The sequence below is a fragment of the Heterodontus francisci genome, unplaced genomic scaffold, assembly GCF_036365525.1.
Source record: "Heterodontus francisci isolate sHetFra1 unplaced genomic scaffold, sHetFra1.hap1 HAP1_SCAFFOLD_51_2, whole genome shotgun sequence".
NCBI classification, from domain to species: Eukaryota; Metazoa; Chordata; class Chondrichthyes; order Heterodontiformes; family Heterodontidae; genus Heterodontus; species Heterodontus francisci.
In genome coordinates, this window is record NW_027141369.1 from 6,318,929 (window position 1) to 6,328,653 (window position 9,725).

At 46.4% G+C, this 9,725-nt stretch overlaps 1 non-coding gene across 1 annotated transcript; it reads right to left on the reverse strand.

Moving 5' to 3' along the window:
- Nucleotides 1–9,396: 9,396 nt before the first annotated feature.
- On the reverse strand, nucleotides 9,397–9,479 carry trnal-cag (transfer RNA leucine (anticodon CAG)). Its single transcript has one exon. It is a non-coding gene; the product is annotated as a tRNA-Leu (tRNA).
- Between the last annotated feature and the right edge of the window lie 246 nt (nucleotides 9,480–9,725).

A 9,725-nucleotide genomic window follows, 5' to 3' on the forward strand; every position in this document is an offset into this window, starting at 1 on the left:
GGGGGAGCAGCCCCAAGTCGTGGTACACATAGGCACCAACGACATAGGTAGGAAGACAGATGGGGATTTAAGGCAGAAATTCAGGGAGCTAGGGTGGAAGCTTAGAGCGAGAACAAACAGAGTTGTTATCTCTGGGTTGTTGCCCGTGCCACGTGCTAGCGAAGTGAGGAATAGGGAGAGAGAGGAGTTGAACACGTGGCTGCAGGGATGGTGTAGGAGGGAGGGTTTTGGTTTCCTGGATAATTGGGGCTCTTTCTGGGGTAGGTGGGACCTCTACAAACAGGATGGTCTTCACCTGAACCAGAGGGGTACCAATATCCTGGGGGGGAGATTTGCTAGTGCTCTTCGGGGGAGTTTAAACTAATTCAGCAGGGGGATGGGAACCTAAATTGTAGTTCCAGTGTGCAGGATGTTGAGAGTAGTGAGGGCAGAGATAAGGTTATAAGGACACAAGAGGGCACTGGCAAGCAAGAGCTTGGTTTAAAATGTGTCTACTTCAACGCCAGGAGCATCCGGAATAAGGTGGGTGAGTTTGCAGCATGGGTTGGTACCTGGGATCTCGATGTAGTGGCCATTTCAGAGACATGGGTAGAGCAGGGACAGGAATGGATGTTGCGGGTTCCGGGATTTAGATGTTTCACGAAGAACAGAGAAGAGTGTAAAAGAGGGGGGGGGGGTGTGGCATTGTTAATCAAGGAAAGTATTACAATGGCAGAAAGGACGTTTGAGGACTCGTCTACAGAGGTAGTCTGGGCCGAGGTTAGAAGCAGGAGAGGTGAGGTCACCCTGTTGGGAGTTTTCTATAGACCTCCAAATAGTTCCAGAGATGTAGAGGAAAGGATAGCAAAGATGATTCTTGACAGGAGCGAGAGTAACAGGGTAGTGGTTATGGGGGACTTTAACTTTCCAAATATTGACTGGAAATACTATAGTTCGAGTACTTTAGATGGGTCTGTTTTTGTCCAGTGTGTGCAGGAGGGTTTTCTGACACAGTATGTAGACAGGCCAACCAGGGGCGATGCCACATTGGATTTGGTACTGGGTAATGAACCCGGCCAGGTGTTAGATTTAGAAGTTGGTGAGCACTTTGGTGATAGTGATCACAATTCGGTTAGGTTTACCTTAGCGATGGGCAGGGACAGGCATATACAGCAGGGCAAGAATTATAGCTGGGGGAAAGGAAATTATGATGCGATTAGGCAAGATTTAGGATGCGTAGGATGGGGAAGGAAACTGCAGGGGATGGGCACAATCGAAATGTGGAGCTTATTCAAGGAGCAGCTACTGCGTGTCCTTGATAAGTATGTACCTGTCAGGCAGGGAGGAAGTTGTCGAGCGAGGGAGCTGTGGTTTACTAAAGAAGTTGAAGAGCTTGTCAAGAGGAAGAAGAAGGCTTATGTTAGGATGAGACGTGAAGGCTCAGTTAGGGCGCTTGAGAGTTACAAGCTAGCCAGGAAGGATCTAAAGGGAGATATAAGAAGAGCAAGGAGAGGACACGAGAAGTCATTGGCGGATAGGATCAAAGAAAACCCTAAGGCTTTCTATAGGTATATCAGGAATAAAAGAATGACTAGAGATAGGTTAGGGCCAAACAAGGATAGTAGTGGGAAGTTGTGTGTGGAATCGGAAGAGATAGGGGAAGTGTTAAATGAATATTTTTCGTCAGTATTTACTGTGGAGAAAGAAAATGTTGTCGAGGAGAATACTGAGATACAGACTACTGGGCTAGATGGGATTGAGGTTCACAAGGAGGAGGTGTTAGCAATTTTGGAAAGTGTGAAAATAGATAGGTCCCCTGGGCCAGTTGGGATTTATCCTAGGATTCTCTGGGAAGCCAGGGAGGAGATTGCAGAGCCTTTGTCCTTGATTTTTATGTCGTCATTGTCGACAGGAATAGTGCCGGAAGACTGGAGGATAGCAAATGTTGTCCCCTTGTTCAAGAAGGGGAGTAGAGACAGCCCTGGTAATTATAGACCTGTGAGCCTTACTTCGGTTGTGGGTAAAATGTTGGAAAAGGTTATAAGAGATAGGATTTATAATCATCTTGAAAAGAATAAGTTCATTAGAGATAGTCAGCACGATTTTGTGAAGGGTAGGTCGTGCCTCACAAACCTTATTTAGTTTTTTGACAAGGTGACCAAACAGGTGGATGAGGGTAAAGCCGTGTATGTGGTCTATATGGATTTCAGTAAGGCGTTTGATAAAGTTCCCCACGGTAGGCTATTGCAGAAAATACGGAAGTATGGGACTGAAGGTGAATTAGTGCTTTGGATCAGAAATTGGCGAGCTGAAAGAAGACAGAGGGTGGTGGTTGATGGGAAATGTTCATCCTGGAGTTTAGTTACTAGTGGTGTACCGCAAGGATCTGTTTTGGGGCCACTGCTGTTTGTCATTTTTATAAATGACCTGGATGAGGGTGTAGAAGGGTGGGTTAGTAAATTTGCGGATGACACGAAGGTCGGTGGAGTTGTGGATAGTGCCGAAGGATGTTGTAGGTTACAGAGGGACATAGATAGGCTGCAGAGCTGGGCTGAGAGATGGAAAATGGAGTTTAATGCGGAAAAGTGTGAGGTGATTCACTTCGGAAGGAGTAACAGGATTGCAGAATACTGGGCTAATGGGAAGATTCTTGGTAGTGTAGATGAGCAGAGAGATCTTGGTGTCCAGGTACATAAATCCCTGAAAGTTGCCACCCAGGTTAATAGAGCTGTTAAGAAGGCATATGGTGTGTTAGCTTTTATTAGTAGGGGGATCGAGTTTAGGAGCCACGAGGTCATGCTGCAGCTGTACAGGACTCTGGTGCGGCCGCACCTGGAGTATTGCGTGCAGTTCTGGTCACCGCATTATTGGAAGGATGTGGAAGTTTTGGAAAAGGTGCAGAGGAGATTTACTAGGATGTTGCCTGGTATGGAGGGAAGGTCTTACGAGGAAAGGCTGAGGGACTTGAGGTTGTTTTCGTTGGAGAGAAGGAGGAGAAGAGGTGACTTAATAGAGACATATAAGATAATCAGAGGGCTGGACAGGGTGGACAGTGAGAGCCTTTTTCCTCGGATGGTGATGGCAAACACGAGGGGACATAGCTTTAAGTTGAGGGGTGATAGATATAGGACAGATGTCAGAGGTAGTTTCTTTGCACAGAGAGTAGTAGGGGCGTGGAACGCCCTGCCTGCAACAGTAGTAGACTCGCCAACTTTAAGGGCATTTAAGTGGTCATTGGATAGACATATGGATGAAAATGGAATAGTGTAGGTCAGATGGTTTCACAGGTCAGCGCAACATCGAGGGCTGAAGGGCCTGTATTGCGTTGTAATGTTCTGTGTTCTATAACTCTCTGCAGCATCTCGCTGTGAAAGATTGAACTTTATCTCATTTCTTTTTCAGCTGGGAGTCAGTGCGGCTCAGTGGGACTTCTAGCTGTCTCCCACCTCACAATCCATCAGTGCTGAGAAAGCAATGGGAAATATTACTCATGGCTGAGCAAGCAGAGGACACCGATTTAAGGTGCATGGGAAAAGAATCAAAGGCAACATGAGGAAAAACCTTTTTTATGCAGCAAATGGTTAAGATCTGATATGTACTGCCTGAGAGTGTGACGGGGGAAGATTCAAACATAGCGTTCAAAAGGATATATGATAATTATCTGAAGGGAAATAAAATTCAGGTTTTCATTGAATACATGAGGATGTGGCATGAGCTGAGTTGCTTGTGCAGAGAGGCAGCACAAGCACGATGAGCTGAATCCCTCCTTTTGTGCTGTAAGTATTCTGTGATCTATGATTCTATACAAAGTGAAACCAACACTCACAGATGACAAACTGACAGGTACAGTGTAAACCCCACACTAACAAACCAGCAAATGCCAGGGACAGAGTAAAACCAACAGTCCTAGACAAGAAACTGACAGATACTGTGTGAAACCCAAAAATCACTGATCAGGATTTGGCAGTTAATGTGTAAAAACCTCTCTTCAATATCCATCCTGCAAGGTACAAAGAAAATTAGGTACAAACCCAGGCTCATACTTCGAAGACTGAGAGATAAAGAGCAAAACACAGACTCACCTACAAGAGGCTGACAAGTACAGAGAATAAAATAGAGGGGGTGCAGATTAAAAACACATGCATGTAACGGATACTGATAGGGATAGAATCAAACCCTTTCTCACACATGACACGAAAATTGGTGGTGTCGTAAATAGTGAGGAGGAAAGCCTTAGATTACAGGCCAATATAGATCGTCCGAGGCAGAGAATATAAGAGCAGGGAGGTTATGACGGAGCTGTATAAAATGCTAGTTAGGCCACAGCTGGAGTACTGTGTACTGTTCTGGGCACCACACTATAGGAAGGATGTGATTGCACTGGAGAGGGTGCAGAAGAGAGTCACCAGGATGTTGCCTGGGCTGGAGCATTTCAGCTATGAAGAGAGACTGAAAAGGCTAGCATTGTTTTCCTTAGAGCAGAGAAGGCTGAGGGGAGATAAGATTGAGGTTTACAAAATTATGAGGGGCATTGATGGGTTAGATAGGAAGAAACATTTTACCTTAGCGGAGGGGTCAATAGCCAGGTGGCATAGATTTAAGGTAAGGGGCAGGAGGTTTAGATGGGATTTGAGGAAAAAAATTTTACCCAGAGGGTGGTTGGAATCTGGAACGCACTCCCTGAAGAGGTGGTAGAGACCGGAACCCTCACAACATTTAAGAAGTATTTAGATGAGCACTTGAAATGCTATAGCATACAAGGCTACGGGCCAATTACTGGAAAATGGGATGAGAATAGTTAGGTGCTTGATGGCCAGCACAGACACAATGGGCTGAAGGGCCTGTTTCTGTGCTGTATAACTCTATGACTCTATATCAGAAACTGATAGATCTGGACAAAAGCTGATGTTCACATACAAGTTGTTGAAAGATATGTGGTGAAACTCACATTTTTTTTATTTCCAAAATATACTTTATTCACAAAAATCTGTAAAAATTACATTCCCAAACAGTTTAAAACAGCATCAAGTCAAAAAATACAAACAGTGCAAAGGTGATCAGTTTCCTTCAATACAATCATGAGTTGCCTCACAACCCTTCCATTTCATTGTCATGCCATGTACATTTTACAGCAAACAAATATTTTCTGGCTACAGTTCGAGTGGTTTCCCATGGATCCAGCTCCTCAGTTCAGCTTGGTGAGGGGACCTTACACTGTGGTCTTTCCACATTGAGCCTTTGCTGCGGCTGCCCCAAGTTTTAGTGCGTCCCTCAGCACGTAGTCCTGGACCTTGGAATGTGCCAGTCTGCAACATTCGGTCATGGACAACTCTTTGCGCTGGAAGACCAGCAAGTTTCGGGCAGACCAAAGAGCGTCTTTCAACGAATTGATAGTCCTCCAGCAACAGTTGATTTTTATCTTGGTGTGCGTCCCTGGGAACAGCCCATAGAGCACAGACTCCTGTGCGACAGAGCTGCTTGGGATGAACCTCGACAAAAACCATTGCATCTCTTCCACACCTGCTTTGCAAAGACACATTCCAGAAAGACGTGGGCAACGTCTCTTTTCCACCACAGCCACCTCGAGGGCGGCGTGTGGATGGGATGAGACTTCGGGTGTGCAGGAAGGATCTGACAGGGAGGGCTCTTCTCACCATCAGCCAGGCTACATCTTGGTGCTTGTTTGAAAGTTCGGGTGATGAGGCATTCTGCCAAATGACTTTGGACTTCTGCTCAGGGGACCATCCGACAGGATCCACCATCTCCTTTTCCCGTAGGGCCTTGAGGATATTCCGTGCAGACCACTGCCTGATGGATTGGTGGTCAAAGGTGTTTTTCCACAGAAACCTTTCCATGAAGGATAGGCAGTACGGCACAGTCCAACTGGATGGAGCATTCCACGGCAATATGACCAGGCCCATCCTTTGCAACACTGGGGACAGATAGAACCACAGCACGTAGTGACACTTGAAGTTTGCAAACTGGGGATCTACACACAGCTTGATGCAGCCGCACACAAAGGTAGCCATAAGGATGAAGGCGACGTTGGGGACATTTTTCCCGCCCCTATCCAGAGGTTTGAACATCGTGTCCCTCCGGACCCGGATCATTTTGGATCCCCAGATGAAGCGGAAAATGGCTCAGGTGATCGCCACAGCGCAGAAATGCGGTATGGGCCAGACCTGCTCCACGAATGTGAGCGCCTCGCACCTGATGACCAGGTTCTTACCCATAATGGAGAGAGATCGCTGCTCCCACATGCTCAGCTTATGTTGTACCCTGGCTACTCGCTCCTTCCAGGTTTTGGTGCACGTCTCAGCCCTTCCAAACCATATCCCCAGCACCTTCAGGTAATCTGACCTAACGGTGAAGGGGGCAAAGGATCGGTCAGCCGAGTTCCCAAAGAACATGGCCTCGCTCTTGCCGTGTTTAACATTGGCTCCCAAGGCCAGTTCGAGCTGGTCGCAGATGCTCATCACTCTGCGCACAGACAGTGGATCCGAGCATAAAACGGCGACGTCATCCATGTACAGGGAGGTTTTAACCTGAGTGCCTCCGCTGCCTGGGATTGTCACCCCTCTGATGCTCGCATTCTTCCTAATAGACTCAGCAAAGGGTTCAATACTGCAAACAAACAAGACAGGGGAGAGAGGACAGCCCTGTCTGACTCCAGATTGGATCGGGAAACTTTCTGATTCCCACCCATTGATTGAGACTGCACTACTGATGTTTGTGTAGAGTAGTTTGATCAAATTGCAGATTCCCTCCCCAAACCCCATTTTGGAATGCACATCCATCATGTAAGTGTGCGATATCCTGTCAAAAGCCTTCTCCTGGTCCAGGCTGATGAGGCAGGTGTCCACCCTCCTGTCCCGTACATAGGTGATCATATCCCTGAGTAGCGCAAAGCTATCAGAGATTGTCCTGCCTGGTTTAGTATAGGTCTGATCAGGGTGAATCACCAACTCCAGAGCAGACTTGAATCGACTGGCTATGTCTTTTGACAGAATCTTGTAGTCAGCATTAAGCAGAAATTGGGCCACCAATTTCTGATGTCTGTCCTCTCCCCCTTCTGCTTGTCGATGAGGGTGATGATGCCTTTCCTCATGGATTCGAACATGCTGCCAGCCTGGAGCATACTCTTGTTTACTGGCGGACATGTTGATTCTTTCCTCAAATCAGTGCACAATAAAAGAGACTGATTCTGTCAGGCTCCTTTTTATACAGGCCACCTGGACCTGGCTGAGAAAGGCAGAGTGAGAGCAGGGAGGGGAGGAGAGAAGAGTGAAGATTAAACAGAGAGCGAGCTGGAGGAGACACCCAGAGTGACAGACAGAGAGAGAACGGCCCCTCATCTTTCAGCTCCACCTCCAGTTTCCTCCGGGCTGCCAATTTCAAACCCTTTATTAACAGTAGAACCAAAACCCAGCTCTCCACACAAACCCTTCCAGACTCGGCCTTCATAGTCAAGGCTTTCCAGAAAGCCGGAGCTTTTAAATATGGTCCCGATGCAATTAACAGTCAGTAATATTCCCACCTAAACACAGTCCATTCTATACTAAGAAACCTCCTCAGTAACATCACCATTTCCTCACACATCCGCTTCCTGCAGTTTACAAACACCTTACTGCAGCTGTTTGGGGAATCTCCTGTGTTAAGATTGGAGTTGGAAAGCGGCCTTTACCCGGCAGTGTTATTGTCTCACACTGAATCTGCCAGACATCCTGTTCTCTTTCTTGCGAGAGAGAAAGCACGGATTTAGGAAATGTTCATTTGAAATGATCTCTATTGAGAACGAGCCCGGCCGTGGGACAGGTCTTCCAGTGCAAAGAGCTGTCCATGACCGAGTGTTGCAGACTGGCACATTGCAACGTCCAAGACTATGTGCTGTGGGACGGCATGAAAGCTTGGGGAAGCCACCATGGAGACTCAATGGGGAAAGGCTGCAGTCTGAGGCCCTAGTAGGCCATAGTACAGTGAGGGGCTGGAACCCGTGTAAAACCCCTCGGACTGTTTGCACCAGAGAATGTTTGATGTGTAATGTAAATACTGTAAATTTAACCTGTGCAGGCAGGGATAGTGAGATACATCATGTACATTATTGAAGGAAACTGATCTGTATTGTACCTTATGTAATATTAAATTTGAACTGCTTTGCAATGTAATTGCACAAATTATATGAATAAAATACATATTGTGCAAAAGAAAGCAGCTTTCCTGTCAACACACACCTTGTCTCAGGGCACAACTTTCCTGTGATCTTGTCATACCCAACTTTGCTCTATATCTTCTGACACACACACTTTACAGTCTGTCATTTCCAAAAACAAGCATTCTAAAATCAAAAGACCTTTTGTTTATTTCTCCTTTCTTTTCATTTCTCCTCTATTCTTCTCAATCACTCCCTTCAACAGTCCTATTCAGATCAAGGTGGAATGTGAATAGTGTCACAACTCACCTGACACTATTATTACCCTTCTTTTCTCTTGTCTCATTCAATGGGAAAGTTTTATTCACCAGTCTGTTGCTGTTTTACACTCTTGCCATACCATCTGGTATTGCATCCATCTGAATTCTGTGCTTTCATGGCCTTACATATCTTTTCCTCTTCTGGATGATTTGTTTGCTTCATTTCCATTCAACCAGGCTGGACCACAGGGAAGCTTAGAACCTTTGCCTTGGACGGGTCCACGTTGATCCATTACATTCAGAATCACCTCCTTGAAATAACTCCATAGTACAACTACAGTAACCACACTGAATCAGCTTCAAACACTCCTCCACATTTTATCTGTTCTGACCGTCAACACCTCCAGCTCTTTTGTTTAAGTGGAACCCAACAGGTGTGTATAGGCTCCTTCTATTCTGAAAGCTGTAGCACTGGTTCAGGGAATTCAGCCCTGTTTCTCTACTCTAAAGGCTCAGCCATGCTTGTTCTGCGTGGTATTTTACTTTTATTGCAACGTTACAAGACCTCCAATCCTCTGGAAAATGATGGTCAGACCTTCCACTATTTCTTCCCTGGCTTCTTTCAACAGCCTGGGGTACATTTCATCTGGACCTGGTGATTTATCCACATTCAAGGATGTTCATCCCATTAAGACTTCCTCTCTCGTTCAGTTATCACGTCCAATACTTCACACTCCTCCTCCTTCATAACAATATTTGCATCGCCCTCTCATTCGGGAAAACAGTAAAGTATTCATTAAGGATATTGGCAACATCTTCCACCCCGATACAAAGGTTACATTTTTGATCTTTTATGTGCCCTGCTGTTTGCCAAGTTGCCTCTTACTCTAATGCTTTGTTGCAACATCTTTGGGTCCATTGTTGCTTTGTTTGTCCATGTTCTTTCCTGCTTTCTCTTTGCTCTTCACCGCTGCTCCCAAACGCCTCCAGTGCAGTCAAAACATAAGGTGTCAGAAGTGGGATTCGAACCCACGCCTCCAATGGAGAAGGCGATCTGAACGCAGCGCCTTAGACCGCTCGGCCATCCTGACTACATGCGACGTGCTGTCAATGCTAAGGAAATTATTCATTCTTTGTGAAAGTATTTGTGAGATTGTGGAAATGTCTGGAAGAGGAAAGACCAGCGGGAAAGCTCGAGCCAAGGCCAAGTCTCGCTCCTCCCGGGCTGGACTGCAGTTCCCGGTGGGCCGTGTTCACAGGCTCCTGAGAAAGGGGAACTATGCTGAGCGTGTGGGTGCCGGAGCCCCGGTCTATCTGGCTTCTGTGCTCGAGTATCT